The following is a 16,096-nucleotide window of genomic DNA, read 5'->3' as shown; positions in this document are numbered from 1 at the left end:
CAAATTCCATGCGCACGTTGCTATTTTAAACACAGCGTTTTGGGTGCCAAATATTTGACAAAATCGATGCGTTTAAAAAAGCAGCATGTCACTTTTGTGCGTTTTGGTTGCATTTTCCACCCATTGAAATCAATCAGGTGTGTCAAAACGCAACCAAAATGTTTAGCTGTGCGCTTGCACTGCATTTTTGTTGCGTTCTGCATGCTTTTTTGAGAAACAAAACGCAGGTCTGTCGGTCTTTCCTTCTCTGTCAGTCTCTCTCTGTGTCTACGTCAGTTTCTCTCTCTGTCAGTCGGTCTCGCCCTCTTTTTTTCATACTCCGATCACCGGCGCAGCGCTGCACAGCTGTCAAAAAGCTCCAGCGGCTCCCCCAGCTTTTGAAAATGTCAGCCGCTCATTATTCCATCTCGTATTCACTGCTTCCCCCGCCCACCGGCGCCTATGATTGCTTGCATTCACACGAGCCACCACCTTGAGTGACAGCTGTCTCACTGCACCCAATCACACCCGCCAGTGGGTGGGTCTAAATAGTGCAGTAAAATAAATAATTTAAAAAAAAAAGACGTGTGGTCCTCCCCAATTTTGATACCAGCCAAGGTAAAGCCACACGGCTGAAGGCTTGTATTCTCAGGATGGGGAGCCCCACGTTATGGGTAGCCCCCAGCCTAAAAATGTCAGCCAGCAGCCGCTCGGAATTGCCGCATCCATTAGATGCGACAGTCCCAGGACTCTACCCGGCTCATTCCGATTGCCCTGGTGCGGTGGCAATCGGGGTAATAAGGAGTTAATCGCAGCGCATAGCTGCCACTAAGTCCCAGCTTAATCATGGCAGGGGTCTATGAGACACCCCCAATGATTAATCTGTAAGTTAAAGAAAAAAAACACACACACCCCCAAAAAATCCTTTATTTGAAATAAAAGACAAAAAACACCCCAAAACACCCTATTTCACCACTGTATTATTCCCCAAACAGCCCACCAGGTCCGACGTAATCCACACGATGTCTTCAGCTCTGCTACATCGGAAGCTGACAGCGAGCGGCCACAGACCATGACCGCTCTCAGTGAGCTCCACAGAGCAACTGAAGTGAGTCGCGCTATCAGCGATGACGTCCCTCAAGTTACCCGCGGCCACAGCTGGATCCTCCAACTGTTACAACAAATTGCCCGAGTGACTGAAGTGAGCCGCGTGATCAGCGGTGCCCTCACTCAGGTGATTGGCGGTCTCGGGTGGAGGACTCCAGCCGGCCGCAGGTAACCTGAATGACGGCACCGCTGATTGTGCGGCTCACTTCAGTCACTCAGGGGATTTGTGAGTCCATCACCGGTGACCGCAAATCAAGCCGCGACACACAGACAGAGCTGTGCGATGACAATGAAGTTGGGTGAAGTTCAACCGAGGTTATTCTGATCGCGCAGCTCTGTCTCGCAGCCAGCCATGCTCTATGGGGATGTGAAAGAGCCGAGTGAGACTGCACTGTCAAAAATGCATCCAAAATACATTCAAAATGCATGCGTTTTGGATGCATTTTTTTGTAAAACACAGTGCTTACAGTTGTACAATATGCCAGAGGGTGCATTTTTTTCTGCACTTGACAGAACGCAGCGTGCTCACATACCCTTAAGGCTACTTTCACATCAGCGTTTTTTTGCCTGACATAAAAATAAAAACGCAAAAACGCATCTGACCGGTTCCTTGACAAATGCGTTGTCATTTCAATGCATTTTCAAAGGAATCGCAGTAAGATGCGTTTGTGCATGCGTCATATACTGGATCCGTTGATTTGCGGTATTTTACCTTGTTTCAAAAACGCTATTTGTAGCGTTTTTGACCTCCAGAAAAATACCGCATCTCACTGGATCCTGCACATTGTGGCGCAAGCTGCAATGTAGTTCTATGAGCAAGATCCTGCTTACCGGAAGTCATCGCATTCTGGTAGGCAGGATCCTGTTTCTCTGTACTGAGCATGCCCAGAAAGCAGATCCTCCCCTGTGCTTTCTGATATAGTGGAGCTGCATCGACAGAAGACCAGGATCGTGGAAGGGTGTGAGGGAGTAATAAAGATGGAGTCTCTAAGTGTGCCTGTGTATTTATTTCTAATAAACTATTTTTCTTAATGGCCGGGTCAAACTTGGCCTGACATTAACAATCTCAGGCTTAATACTAGCTCGAAAAACAAAACTTGGTATTAACCCCTTATTACCAGGGCCGCTGGAAGAGTTGGAGGCAGCGCCAGAAGATGGCGCTTCTATGGAAGCACCATTTTCTGTGGCAGCTGTGGACTGCAATTCGCAGCGGGGGGCCCAGAAAGCTTGGGCCAACATGCGCTGCGGATTCCAATCCCCAACTGCGTAGTTGTACCTGGCTGGACACAAAAATTGGGTGAAGCCCACGTCGTCTTTTTTTTTATTTCATGACATAATTAAAACAAAAAAAAACAAAACAAAAAAAAAAAAGGGCTTCCCTATATTTTTGGTTCCCAGCCGGGTACAAATAGGCAGCTGGGGTTGGGGGCAGCCCGTACCTGCCAGCTGTACCTGGCTGGACACAAAAATAGGGCAAAGTCCATGTGATTTTTTTTTTAGTTTTTGGGCAAAAAAAGTTTAAAAAAAAAAAAAAAAATAAATAAAAAAAAGGTCTTCCCTGGATTTTCCAATGCTAATGAATAGAACATCAAGCAGTGGGGGTTAGGTGCCAGTAGCTGCTTGGGTTACCCTTAGCAAATAAAAAATGCAGTGGGAGCCCACACATTTTTTTTAGGGTTATGTGTTTTTTTGTTTTTTTTATTCATTTAAAAAAAAAAACAACCCAGAGACATGGGCTTTGCCCATCGAGCACCCGAGTATTTTACTGCTCACTCATCCCTACTCCTGACCTCATACCAGCAGAACAAGTAATCAGATCAGCTGACTCCAGTGTCGGACGATTACTTGTTCTGTGTCCCCCTGCATCCATCGTGTGTGCGGGCTTCTGAGGTCAGCAGAGTTCAAATCAGATGACTACAGTGCCGGCCGAACTCAGCTGACCTCACAGCCCGCACATGCTGTGATAGATGCAGGGGACACAGAACAAGTAATTGGCCGACACTGGAGTCAGCTGATCTGATTACTTGTTCTGCTGGTTTGAGGTCAGGAGTTCAGATCAGTTCAGTTCAGATCAGATCAGCCGACTCCAGTGCCGGCCGAACTCAGCTGAATTCCACAGCCCACACATGCTACGATGGATGTAGCGGAATTGGCTTACACTGGAATCAGCTGATCTAAACTCAGCTGAACTTCTGATCACTTGGCCCGCACAGGGTCACAAGTGATAGGCAGCAGCCAGTGACTGCTGAACCTGCATCCATCGCAGCGTCTGCGGCCTGTGAGATCTCAGCTGACTCCCGATTAGCTGAGTGCCGGCCGATAGCCATAAAAGGTAGAAGGATCCAGTAAAATTAAAATTGCGGTAGCATGCGTTGTACATGCAATCAAGAGGATCTGGTCATATTCATTTTGCCGACCGGCAAAAAACCGCTGATTTGAAAACAGCCTAAGCTGCCGGCTATATAAGCTAGGGGGCGATCTTCCCAGAAGCTGAGACATTGTTCAAACAAAGTGGATTACTAAAGCACTGCTCTCCCTAGCTGTGTGGTGCTGCAAGCCACCTGCTAGATAGGCTGAGGTGTGACTGAAGTGGAGACCCAGGAACAAGAGTTAAATAAAAGCGCAATAAAACAATACAAGCCAAAGCTCTCTTTAGGGACCTGACTCTGCAGACCAGGCCACCTGTTGGATAAGCTGACTCTGTGGACTTAATGGAAGTGTTGGTAATGTGGACGGTGTAAGGAGTTCCCCCCCCCTCTCTATCCTCTCCTCCCTCAAATAATCCCTCCTCCCCTCTCAATCCTCTCCTCCTTTTTTTTTTCTCTCCTTGTCTCCTCTTCCACAGTTGTGACATTCCGTTCTCTTTGAATTACAGTTTAAAAGGTAACAGGGGGATGACGGGCCTCAGAGGCATGATCGGGAAGAAGTGAAGTCTGAAGTTAGGAACAGTTTGAGAAGGGGGTTTGAAGAAAGAAAAAAAAAAAAAAAAAAAGACACTTCTGTCTATTGTTACGAAGAAAAGAGAAAGTTATTCCTTCTGTTTGTAATGTTGCCTACAGGCTAGTTTTAGGTGTTTAATCTAGGATATCTTATGATTTTACAGCAGCAGTAAGGAAGTATAACAGTTATATAGTTTGTATAAGTATACTGTTTGCGATTGATTCATTCGGATAGTCACTGGAACGTCAAAGGGCTACGTTCTCCCAGAAGCGACTTAAAGTTCTGCCCCATCTTAATCGCCTCAAACCGGATATAGCGCTTTTACCAGAGACTTATCTAGAGGCACAGGACATACAAAAGATGTGTAGGTTGTGGGTGGGTAACGCATATGGCTCCCCTTCTATCAAAAATAAAGCTGGGGTTATCACACTAGTGCACAGAAAATTACAACATCCAGTTATAGATACATATGCAGATATAGAGGGCAGACTACATGTGGTCACGATAGAGGTTTCAGGGGACACATACATTTTTTAATGTCTGTGCCCCTAATGATAACAATAAGCCATTTTTCCATCAGTTGAGAGCTAAACTAGAGCACTCACACCCCAACACAATAGTGGGAGGGGATTTCAACATCGTGGTTCTGCCATCAGAAGATGGGAAAATCCCAAATTACAGGTCTAAACCGCCACAAAATCAGGACAAAGTCATTAAACCCCTCCTAGAGACCACGGCTTTCCACGACGTGTGGCGACATATGCATCCCCAGGATAGGGAATTCACGCACTATTCCCATGCAAATGATTTGTGGTCCCGAATCGACTATTTTTTTGCTTCAAACAATGTGACATGCGGACTCCACTCTGTCTCTATACATGACTTGGTGATATCTGATTATGCATCGGTGGTGGTGGAGATGGCAGACATCCACCCGAAGGGCTTGGATTATTTGTGGAGATAGCCAGCTTTCCTTCATGGTAATGAAGACTTTGTGTTAAAGCTCAATGAGTGGTGGTCGAAGTTTTTGTTTCACAATAGCCAACATGGGGTACTCCCTTATTGTTCTGGGACACAGCAAAGGTCGTAATAAGAGGCAAAATAACTGCCTATGTTTCCACTTTGAAAAGAAAAAAAAAAAAAAAAAAAATGATTCAGACCCACTTCAATGAAGCCTCGGCGAGGGTGGGACGGACCTACACAGTTTTCCAGCACAGTCCGAACAAAGAAAACAAAGAGGACTGGCAGTCAGAGTGGAGGGCTTTCAATATGTGGGCGGACAAAAAGGGAGGAATTGTTTAGGTCTGCCCAAAATAACACTTTACATAGATTCGGGAACAAATCAGGGAAGCTGATGGCAAATTTAGTAAGGAAAAGGATTTATACCATAAAGCCCTATACAGATGAAAGGCCACAAAGGGGAGCTCCACAATGACCCTAGGAAAATAACTGAAATATTGGGAACGTACAGTGGTACCTCGCTTAACGAGTAACCCTCTTAACGAGAATTTCGCTTAACAAGCAAAGCTTTCTGTAAATTTGTAACCCGCTTTACGAGAAAGCTTTGCTGTACGAGCGAAATTCTCACTGCACACACTTCCGGTTTCGTCCATCCACCACACTCTGACCCGCACTTGAAGTCCACACAAACACACACATGTACACACAAACACACACGCACGCACACACATACAGTATTATGCTCACCTTACCTTCCGTTCCACCGCCGGTCTCATGGTTCTTGTAGTTCCCGGGTACATCGCGACATCCTCGCGGCGAACTACAAGACCCAGGAGGCTTGCGATGGAACGGAAGGTAAGGTAAGGTGAGCATATAATATAACATAATATGTGTACCTTTTGTTTCATCGCCTAAATGAAATAGAGATAGAGAGACAGGCGCAATATGAGAAGCATCCGTGGATAGATTTAGGATAGATATTTAGAACTGCTCACCTTTGCAGGTTGTGCGAGCCCGCACAACTCCAGTGAAAGCGTGTCAGTCCGGGGTATTCCTCCGTTCTGATTGCAGTGTCCAATCTTATTGAATCCAGACTTATGGTATCGTTGTCGGCTCCTGAACTCCACCGGCACCTTGGGATTCAGGTTTTCCTCCACGATCCTCCAGTTCCCAGCTGGATTCTATAATGGGTTGGCAGGTCCTTTGCAGCTACTACCGAAATCCCAGGTAGGGAGTGGGTATATGGAAAAGAGTTCTTTCGGTCTGATGTAGCGCATAAGGAACCACTTGCTGATATTAAATGTTGTATTTTATTAATTATAAGCTCCTATTAATACAACGCGTTTCAGCAGACAATATGCTTTCATCAGGTATATCATTTTGTTTCATCGCCGGCCTCTTGGGTGCTGTAGTGCGCCGCTGCGCTCCAGTCCACGCTGTGTATCTGCATCCATAGCGACGAGGGAGGAACTTCCTGTCACCGCTAATGAAAGGCAGATCGCGGGCCAATCAGAGGCAAGCGGCTCTGCCTTTGACGTCAGCGCTCTGGCCGGGAAGTTCCTGCCTCGTCGTTATGGTAACGCGATACACAGCCCGGCCCCGTACCAGAGAACAGCAAGTCCCAGCAGACCGGCAATGGAACGGAAGGTAAGGCGAGCTTATAATATGTGCGTGTGCGTGCATGTGTGTTTGTGTGAGTTTGTGTGTGTGGTTGTGCATGTGTGGAATGATAGAATAGGGGACCAGGATGGGACATTTTAGAAGTTGTAGAACGGATCGTCAGCATTGCAATAATTTCCTATGGGAAATCTTGCTCTGCTGAACGAGTACCTTGATTAACAAGCACAGTCCCAGAACGGATTGTTCTCGTTAAGCAAGGTACCACTGTACTATAAGAATCTCTAATTCAACTGACGGGAATGGAGATATCCCTGCTAATAATATTCTAACTAAGGTGAATATATCTACGCTGACGGAAGAACACCGAACATACCTAAACGCAGGAGTCACGGGGAGGATGTTGCTCGGACAATTAAAACCTTACATAATCACAAAGCCCCAGGACCCGATGGGTGCACCGGGGAATTCTATAAGACTATGGTAGAGGAAGTCTCATCCATATTGCTGACTTTGTATAAAAATGATCTGGAGGGGAAAGAGACTTTTCAAAAGGGGATTTTAGCATACATAAAATTGATTCAAAACAGGGGAAAGACCCATTGAACCTGGGGTCATAAAGACCAATATCCCTTATTAACATAGACAGAAAAATACTGTCCAAAATGATGGCAGACCGATTAGTAACAATTTTGACACAAAAGGTCCTCCTGGCCCTGGAGAGAGTAAACCTCAAGCCTAAAGACACAGAAACCCCTGCACTATTAACAATAGACGCTGAGAAAGCCTTTGATAACATCGAGTGGCCATGGCTTTATATAGTATTAGATGAGATGCGTTTCTCAGGATCCTTTTACACATATATCTGAGCAATATACACGTCCCCAAAGGCACAAGTATACATTCCTGTTTTCTTGTCGACCCACTTTCAGCTGTTTTAAGGGACCAGACAAGGCTGTCCTCTTTCCCCGCTGCTCTTCAATTTGGCACTTGAACCCCTGGTGAGACTGTTGTCGGGCCAGACTATATTTCAAGGTATCTCCATAAATAAAAAACGACTCCAAGCAACATTTTTTACAAACGACATCTTACTCTTCCTCTCTGACCCAATAAACCAAGTCCCGCGGATACTGTATAGTTTGCGAGCATTTGGGGAATATTCGGGTTTTTTGATCAATACAACAAAGTGCGAGTTGCTCTATATTGGGAAACAGTATACACCAGCTCCAAACCCAGATTTTTGCAGGGATCTCAGTAGCCAAGTCATTTATAAAACTTATTTAGGGGTGAAAATCAGAAGGGTCCCCGGAACTCTATATGGCCTAAACTTTCCACCCCTGCTAAAATGCATAGCAGAAGATCTTAAAAGATGGCAGGAGCTTCCACTAAATATGAGAGGCAGAATGCATCTGATAAAGATGATGTCGGTATCCAAGCTAATGTACCATATACAAACCCTCCCCTTACTCCTAAAACATAGGGACGTAGTATTTTTAAATAAAACATTCTCGCATATTATCTGGAGAGAGAAACAGCCATGAATAGGGTTAAAGAAGCTGATGGCTTCTAAAGACATTAGATAATGGCGGTCTAAACCTCCCAAATGTTAGAGGATACAATATAGCATGCCTAACTAGATATTTGATGGATTGGATCCATGGCTCCGGACAGTATGCGGCAATAGCCTTTGAAAGGGACCATGCCCAACCCTGGGACCTTTTGGCTCTGTTACACACACGACAGTCGGCGTTACCTCCACAATTAAAACACTCGTCCCTGTTTAGAGACACTATAGCAACGTGGAAGATAGTAAGGAAACATTACGAACTCTCACATAGAATCTCTAAATACTTACCTATCTGGAACAACCCAGAGCTCTTACAAGGGGTTAGTAAACTTTTTAAAGGGAAGGTGACGTCAAAAACAAAAAAATCAATAACTGAAAAAATGTAAAGTAATAATGTTTTAATTAAATATTATTATTTGTTTGTAATTGAGCAAAATATAAAAAAAAAATAAAAAGTTTGATATTTTCCCCTGTTAAACACTAGGGGGAGCAGCTGCTGAAATCCTACAGAAATCCCACTGTAGAAAAAGCCTGAATTACAGCTGCAGTAAAGTGGGCGGAGTCTGCTCTCCTGTGTTTGATGTCACCTCCCCCTCCCAATCTGGGGGTTTCCAATAGATAAGAGAGAATGAAATGTAGGGTCACAGTGCAGAGCCATTTTGTTGGTGACCAGAAAAGTCTAAAGTGTCACCAAGGACAGCTGGAGTATCACACAGGATAGGATTAGATGCACATCTCAGCAGACAGTATCACACAGGAGAGGATTAGATACACAGCTCAGCAGACAGCATCACTGGTTAGGATTAGATACACGGTTCAGCAGACAGTATCACACATGAGGATTAGATACACATCTCAGCGGACAGTATCACAGGATAGGATTAGATACACAGCTTGGCAGACAGTATCACACAGGATAGGATTAGATACACGGCTCAGCAGACAGTATCACACAGGAAGATTAGATACACAGCCCTGCAGACAGTATAATCCAGGATAGGATTAGATACACGGCTCAGCAGACAGTATCACACAGGATAGGATTAGATACACGGCTCAGCAGACAGTATCACACAGGAGGATTAGATACACAGCCCTGCAGACAGTATCATCCAGGATAGGATTAGATACACGGCTCAGCAGACAGTATCACACAGGAGGATTAGATACACAGCCCTGCAGACAGTATCACACAGGATAGGATTAGATTCACGGCTCTGCAGACAGTATCACACAGGATAGGATTAGATACACAGCTTTGCAGATAGTATCACACCGGATAGGATTAGACACACAGCTCAGCAGAAAGTATCACACAGGATAGGATTAGATACACAGCTCAGCAGACAGTATCACACAAGATAGGATTAGATACACAGCTCAGCAGATAGTATCACAGGATAGGATTAGATACACAACTCAGCAGACAGTATCACACAGGAGGATTAGCTACACGGCCCTGCAGCAGGGCCGTATTTACCATTAGGCATCCGTGGTCCGATGCCTGGGGCGGCGGGTTGCGGGGGGCGGCACCTTTTGGCCTTTACATCCCCCCCTCCGTCAGACAGTCTATTAAATCCGCTGTGTTTTCGGAGGGGGGAGAGGGGGGAGAGGCGCACCTCCATCTATCTGTATGGCTATGTGCGCACGTTGCGTACATTCACTGCAGCGATCTGAAGAGCACATGTGCGCTTTAAATCGCTGCAGAAATGTCCGTAGTGAAAAAAAAAAAAAGACGATTCCATGCGCTCTGCCTGCAGCTCCTGCCATAGACAGAGCAGGAGCTGCCGGCAAAGCGCACGGAAGAAGTGACATGTCACTTCTTGAACGCAGCGCTTCAGGCAGCAGCCGAAGCGCTGCGGTCTAAGACGCCACGTGCGCACGGCCCCTGCACAATCTCCATAGACTGTGCAGGGGACGCAGGACGCATGCAGTTACGCTGCGCTACAAAGCGCAGCGTAACTGCATGTATTTACGCAACGTGCGCACATAGCCTAACTGCGTCTTTAAGACACGCATACAAATAGACTGCGGGTGCTGTAAACAGGGAGCTGATTGACCCTGGAATTGCCGGCGCCTGCACTTCCGGGGTTAGAGGCGCGCCAATCAGCTCCATGCTGTTGCGGCCAAAGCTATAGATGCCGCAGAGGAAGAGAACTCACCGGAGCCAGCAGCAGGAGGAGGATGACGGACACCGGAGGAGGAGCTGCAGCTCCGGCAAGAGGAGGAGGCGGGTGGCGGCGGCACAGGAGCAGGTAATCACTTGCAGAGTTCCTAATGCTGTGAAGTGAGGGGAGGGAGGGGGGCAGGCAGAGGATATAAAGTTAGGATTGTGGGGGAGGGGCAGCCGAGGCTATAGTCTGGGGATTGCAGGGGAGGGGCAGGCAGAGGCTATAGACTGGGGATTAGGAGGCCTATTATTGTAGTCTGGAGATTAGGGGGCCTATGACTCGACAGTGTTTAGGGGGGCTGGAGCTATTAGTATAGTCTTAGAGTTAGGGGGCCTATTAAAGAAGATGGTGGTCAAGGGAGCCTATTGCTGTAGAGGGGAAGGTTTAGGGAGCCTGTTGCTGTAGGAGGGGGGGGATTAATGGAGCCTGTTGCTGTAGGAGGGGGTTAATGGAGCCTCTTGCTGTTGGGGGGGTTAATATGGAGCCTGTTGCTGTTGGGGGGGTAATGGAGCCTGTTGCTGTAGGAAGGGGGGGTTAATGGAGCCTGTTGCTGTAGGAGGGGGGGTAATGGAGCCTCTTGCTGTTGGAGGGGGGGGTTAATGGAGCCTCTTGCTGTTGGAGGGGGATTAATGGAGCCTCTTGCTGTTGGAGGGGAGGGTTAATGGAGCCTCTTGCTGTTGGAGGGGGGTTTAGGGGGCCCATTGCTGTAGGAGGGGGGGTTAAGGGGCTCGTTGCTGTAGGAGGGGTTTAGGGGGCCTGTTGCTGTAGGAGGGGGGGTTTAGGGGGCCCGTTGCTGTAGGAGGGAGGTTTAGGGGGCCCGTTGCTGTAGGAGGGTGGGTTTAGGGGACCTTTTGCTGTAGGGGGGGTTGAGGGGGACCTTTTTCTGTAGGAGGGGGGGTTTAGGGGGACCTTTTGCTGTAGGAGGGGGGGTTTAGGGGGACCTTTTGCTGTAGGAGGGGGGGTTTAGGGGACCTTTTGCTGTAGGAGGGGGGGTTTAGGGGGTCTATTGCTTTAGGGGGCCTAATGCTGTAGATGGGGGGGTTTAGGGGGGCTTAAAGTGGGAGGGATAGTGCAAGGCACAAAATCGATGGGGAAAAGTGTAAGGACTCAGTATGTTGGGGGTCTCAGTATGGAGAGGGGTAGATGTAGACACTTGGCACCCAAGATCAATGTAAGCAGTGGTTTTTATTATGAAGAACTTGTAGGACCAGCACAAACACAGATGTTTCGGAAAAATTACGAGGCACCTTGGGAGGTTTGGAAGTGGGAGAATGAGGGGGGCTGGTGGGGTAGAACTGAAAGGGATACAAGGGACCGGCCCATAGGTATATCCTGAAATGTAACGCTTGATGCGCGATGATCTGTGTATAAACTGTAAGCTGTGCTGAAGAGGTCACTGACACTCTCGTCTAAAAATAACAAGGACAACGGATTTCACTATCTTACGCTGAATTTCTATTTTCAGGTTGTTTTATCTATGTATTGTTTTATTAAAATTAATAAAAATATATTAAAAAAAGGACAGAGGACAGGGCTCCATGTGTGAATCGGCCGAGCACAGCAACCAAAACATTGTCTACAGCGCTCACCCCACAAGTTGTGCTAGCAGGTACAACGCTGGAAACTGCCCAGGAAAATCCTCCAGAAGCCGCTGCACCGACCGCCGGCTCCGACCGCCCAAGACAGGGAACTGATCATGGAAGGAAAGGGGCTGCAGAGCGGTATAATCCAGGCGCTGCTAAAAGAGGAGGCGAGCCAGTGCAGGAGCAATCAATTCTTACAGAATACCGCTCTGCAGCCCCTTTTCTTCCATAAATCCTCTATAAGATGGAGGAGTCAGCAACAGAAATGGACAACCAAGGAAAGATTTGTTATATTTTAGCATCTTATGATTAAAAATAAAATCTGTACATTTCTCTTCTAGAAGAAAATCAGATCAGAATATAGAAATAATTTATCCTTATTCCGATTTTTAAACTCGTATCCGGCACATTCACTGATGAAAGTATGTCAGTAGAAGAATCGCTCAAAAATCCCCCCCAATATCAGGATTAAATTGCTGAACGCCGGACATCCTATCAGGACACAATGGGTTATACACTGTGTGCAGAATTATTAGGCAGATGAGTATTTTGATCACATGATACTTTTTATACATGTTGTCCTACTCCACGCTGTATAGGCTCAGAGCCAACTACCAATTAAGTAAATCAGGTGATGTGCATCTCTAATTAGGAGGGTGTGGTGTAATGACATCAACACCCTATATAAGGTGTGCTTAATTATTAGGCAACTTCCTTTCCTTTGGCAAAGTGGGTCAGAAGAGAAATTTGACAGGCTCTGAAAAGTCCAAAATTGTGAGATGTCTTGCAGAGGGATGCAGCAATCTTGACATTGCCAAACTTTTGAAGCGTGATCACCGAACAATCAAGAGTTTTATGGAAAATAGCCAACAGGGTCGTAAGAAGCGTGTTGGGCAAAAAAGGCGCAAAATAACTACCCTCGAATTGAGGAAAATCAAACGTGAAGCTGCCAAGATGCCATTTGCCACCAGTTTGGCCATATTTCAGAGCTGCAACGTTACTGGAGTATCAAAAAGCACAAGGTGTGCCATACTCAGGGATATGGCCAATGTAAGGAAGGCTGAAAAACGACCACCTTTGAACAAGAAACATAAGATAAAATGTCAAGACTGGGCTAAGAAATATCTTAAGAATGATTTTTAAAAGTTTTTATGGACTGATGAAATGAGAGCGACTCTTGATGGGCAGATGGATGGGCCAGAGGCTGGATCAGTAAAGGGCAGAGAGCTCCACTCCGACTCAGATGCCAGCAAGGTGGAGGTGGGGTACTGGTATGGGCTGGTATCATCAAAGATGAACTTGTGGGACCTTTTCGGGTTGACGATGGAGTGAAGCTCAACTCCCAGACCTACTGCCAGTTTCTGGAAGACAACTTCTTCAAGCAGTGGTACAAGAAGAAGTCGGTATGGTTCAAGAAAAACATGATTTTCATGCAGGACAATGTTCCATCACAGACATCCAACTACTCCACAGAGTGGCTGGCCAGGAAAGGTCTAAAACAGGGGTGGGGAACCTTTTTACTGCCGAGGGCCATTTGGAATTTTCTACCAACCTTCGGGTGCGCACAACATTATTATTTTAAAAATGACCCTGCTATAATTGCTCAAACAATTAACTCATCGTGGTGGCTGGAGCTTTTTGTTTTTGGTGCAGCTATGATATTAGGCGATATTGATCTTGTTGCTTCTGACAACTGCTTTTCCTATGTTTGTGTCAGCTGGGACTGCTGTATATACATCACAAAGGAGACGCTGAGCTCATATACATCACTGGAAATGCTGAGGGCATATACATCACAGGAGATGCCAAGGACATATACATCAAAGGCGATGCCGAGGGCATATACATCACAGGAGATGCTGAGGGCATATACATCACAGGAGATGCTGAGGGCATATACATCACAGGAGATGCTGAGGGCATATACCTCACAGGAGATGCTGAGGGCATATACATCACAGGAGATGCTGAGGGCATATACATCACAGGCGATGCTGAGGGCATATACATCACAGGCGATGCTGAGGGCATATACATCCCAGGCGATGCTGAGGGCATATACATCACAGGAGATGCTGAGTGCATATACATCACAGGAGATGCTGAGGGCATATACATCACAGGAGATGCTGAGGGCAAATACATCACAGGAGATGCTGAGGGCAAATACATCACAGGAGATGCTGAAAGCATATACATCACAGGTGACATTGGGGGCATATACGTCACAAGAGATGCTGAGGGCATATACATCACAGGAGACATTGGGGGCATACACATCACTTGAGACGGCTGGGAGGACATCACTGGGGAGGGCTGTGAGGCCTAGACATCCCTCGGGGAGGGCTGGGAGGCCTAGACATCCCTCGGGGAGGGCTGGGAGGCCTAGACATCCCTCGGGGAGGGCTGGGAGGCCTAGACATCCCTCGGGGAGGGCTGGGAGGCCTAGACATCCCTCGGGGAGGGCTGGGAGGCCTAGACATCACTGGGGAGGGCTGGGAGGCCTAGACATCACTGGGGAGGGCTGGGAGGCCTAGACATCACTGGGGAGGGCTGGGAGGCCTAGACATCACTGGGGAGGGCTGGGAGGCCTAGACATCACTGGGGAGGGCTGGGAGGCCTAGACATCACTGGGGAGGGCTGGGAGGCCTAGACATCACTGGGGAGGGCTGGGAGGCCTAGACATCACTGGGGAGGGCTGGGAGGCCTAGACATCACTGGGGAGGGCTGGGAGGCCTAGACATCACTGGGGAGGGCTGGGAGGCCTAGACATCACTGGGGAGGGCTGGGAGGCCTAGACATCACTTGGGAGGGCTGGGAGGCCTAGACATCACTTGGGAGGGCTGGGAGGCCTAGACATCACTTGGGAGGGCTGGGAGGCCTAGACAATAGTGGGGAGGGCTGGGAGGCCTAGACAATACTGGGGAGGGATGGGAGGACTAGACAATACTAGGGAGGGCTGGGAGGACTAGACAATACTGGGGAGGGCTGGGAGGACTAGACAATACTGGGGAGAGCTGGGAGAACTATACATCACTGGAGAGGGCTAGGAGCACTATACATCACTGGGGAGGGCTGGGAGGAATATATATTGCTGGGAGGATTATATATCACTTGGGACGGCTGGGAGAAATGTAAGACCATAGATTATAGATTAACGCCCCGCATCACCATATAGGAGCTCTGGAGAAAAATACAGTAATCTTAAGGAGGAACTCTGGCACACTACCCCAAAAGGAGTAAAAGAAAAAGGAAAACAACATCCTTGCGGTCAAAATACATTTTATTGGTGTATAGGTTGAAAAAAAATGGTCAATCTGACATATTGATAAATCTGAAATATTGTGACGGTTCAGCCTATTCGGCTTTCATCAGACAGGGCTATCTTTATCGGATCTCATACAGTAAAGGTGAGTAGTACCCGGGGGGGGGGGGACCCAGGCGCTTCTCAACCAACAGATACAGGTTGGGATGGAGCCAAGATAAAGATAGCACTTAAGGTACGTAATGATATGCCCAGGAAGGATGTTTTTGTGATATGCAGGGCTGCAACAAGCAATTGGTCTAAATAGATAGCTGACGGATTACAGTCATATGATTTGGAACCTGTTGATTAGAGCGGACTCTGGGGCCTGCTATTAAGGCTAAATATGCCTAAAAATAACAACAGCCTGCAATTCAAGCAGGCTAAGGGGAATATGGGCTATATCATGCGTGAACCTCAGTATTAGGAACCTTCGTTTTTATTTAGAAAAAGGCAGCCTGCTGTTTAAACTATGAGGACATATAATGAAAGGCCCATAAGGGCAGGACCAGGGTCTGATGCCAAAACGTGCTGATCGCGTGTGTGTGCCGCTGTGCAGTCCCGCTTGGGAGAAATGTAAGGACATTGCTGGGGGTACAGACATATAGGGGGGGGCACAGGCAGCAGTGTCGAGGGCGCAGGGGCACAGGCAGCAGTGTCGAGGGCGCAGGGGCACAGGCAGCAGTGTCGAGGGTGCAGGGGCACAGGCAGCAGTGTCGAGGGCGCAGGGGCAAAGGCAGCAGTGTCGAGGGCGCAGGGGCACAGGCAGCAGTGTCGAGGGCGCAGGGGCACAGGCATCAGTGTCGAGGGCAAAGGGACACAGGCAGCAGTGTCGAGGGCGCAGGGACACAGCCAGCAGTGTCGAGGG

General features: G+C 47.5%; 2 protein-coding genes across 3 annotated transcripts in view; one reads left to right on the top strand and one right to left on the bottom strand.

The window, feature by feature from the left end:
- The window catches only part of LOC142257625 (uncharacterized), a 481,515-nt gene that overhangs the window by 213,562 nt on the left and 251,857 nt on the right, over positions 1 to 16,096 (top strand). The gene's annotated exons all lie outside the window — the stretch shown is intronic.
- Positions 1 to 16,096, bottom strand: part of LOC142303597 (uncharacterized) — an 80,690-nt gene that overhangs the window by 3,803 nt on the left and 60,791 nt on the right. The gene's annotated exons all lie outside the window — the stretch shown is intronic.

The sequence above is a fragment of the Anomaloglossus baeobatrachus genome, chromosome 1, assembly GCF_048569485.1.
Source record: "Anomaloglossus baeobatrachus isolate aAnoBae1 chromosome 1, aAnoBae1.hap1, whole genome shotgun sequence".
Classification (NCBI taxonomy): Eukaryota; Metazoa; Chordata; class Amphibia; order Anura; family Aromobatidae; genus Anomaloglossus; species Anomaloglossus baeobatrachus.
This window is presented reverse-complemented; position numbering and strand designations above follow the sequence as displayed.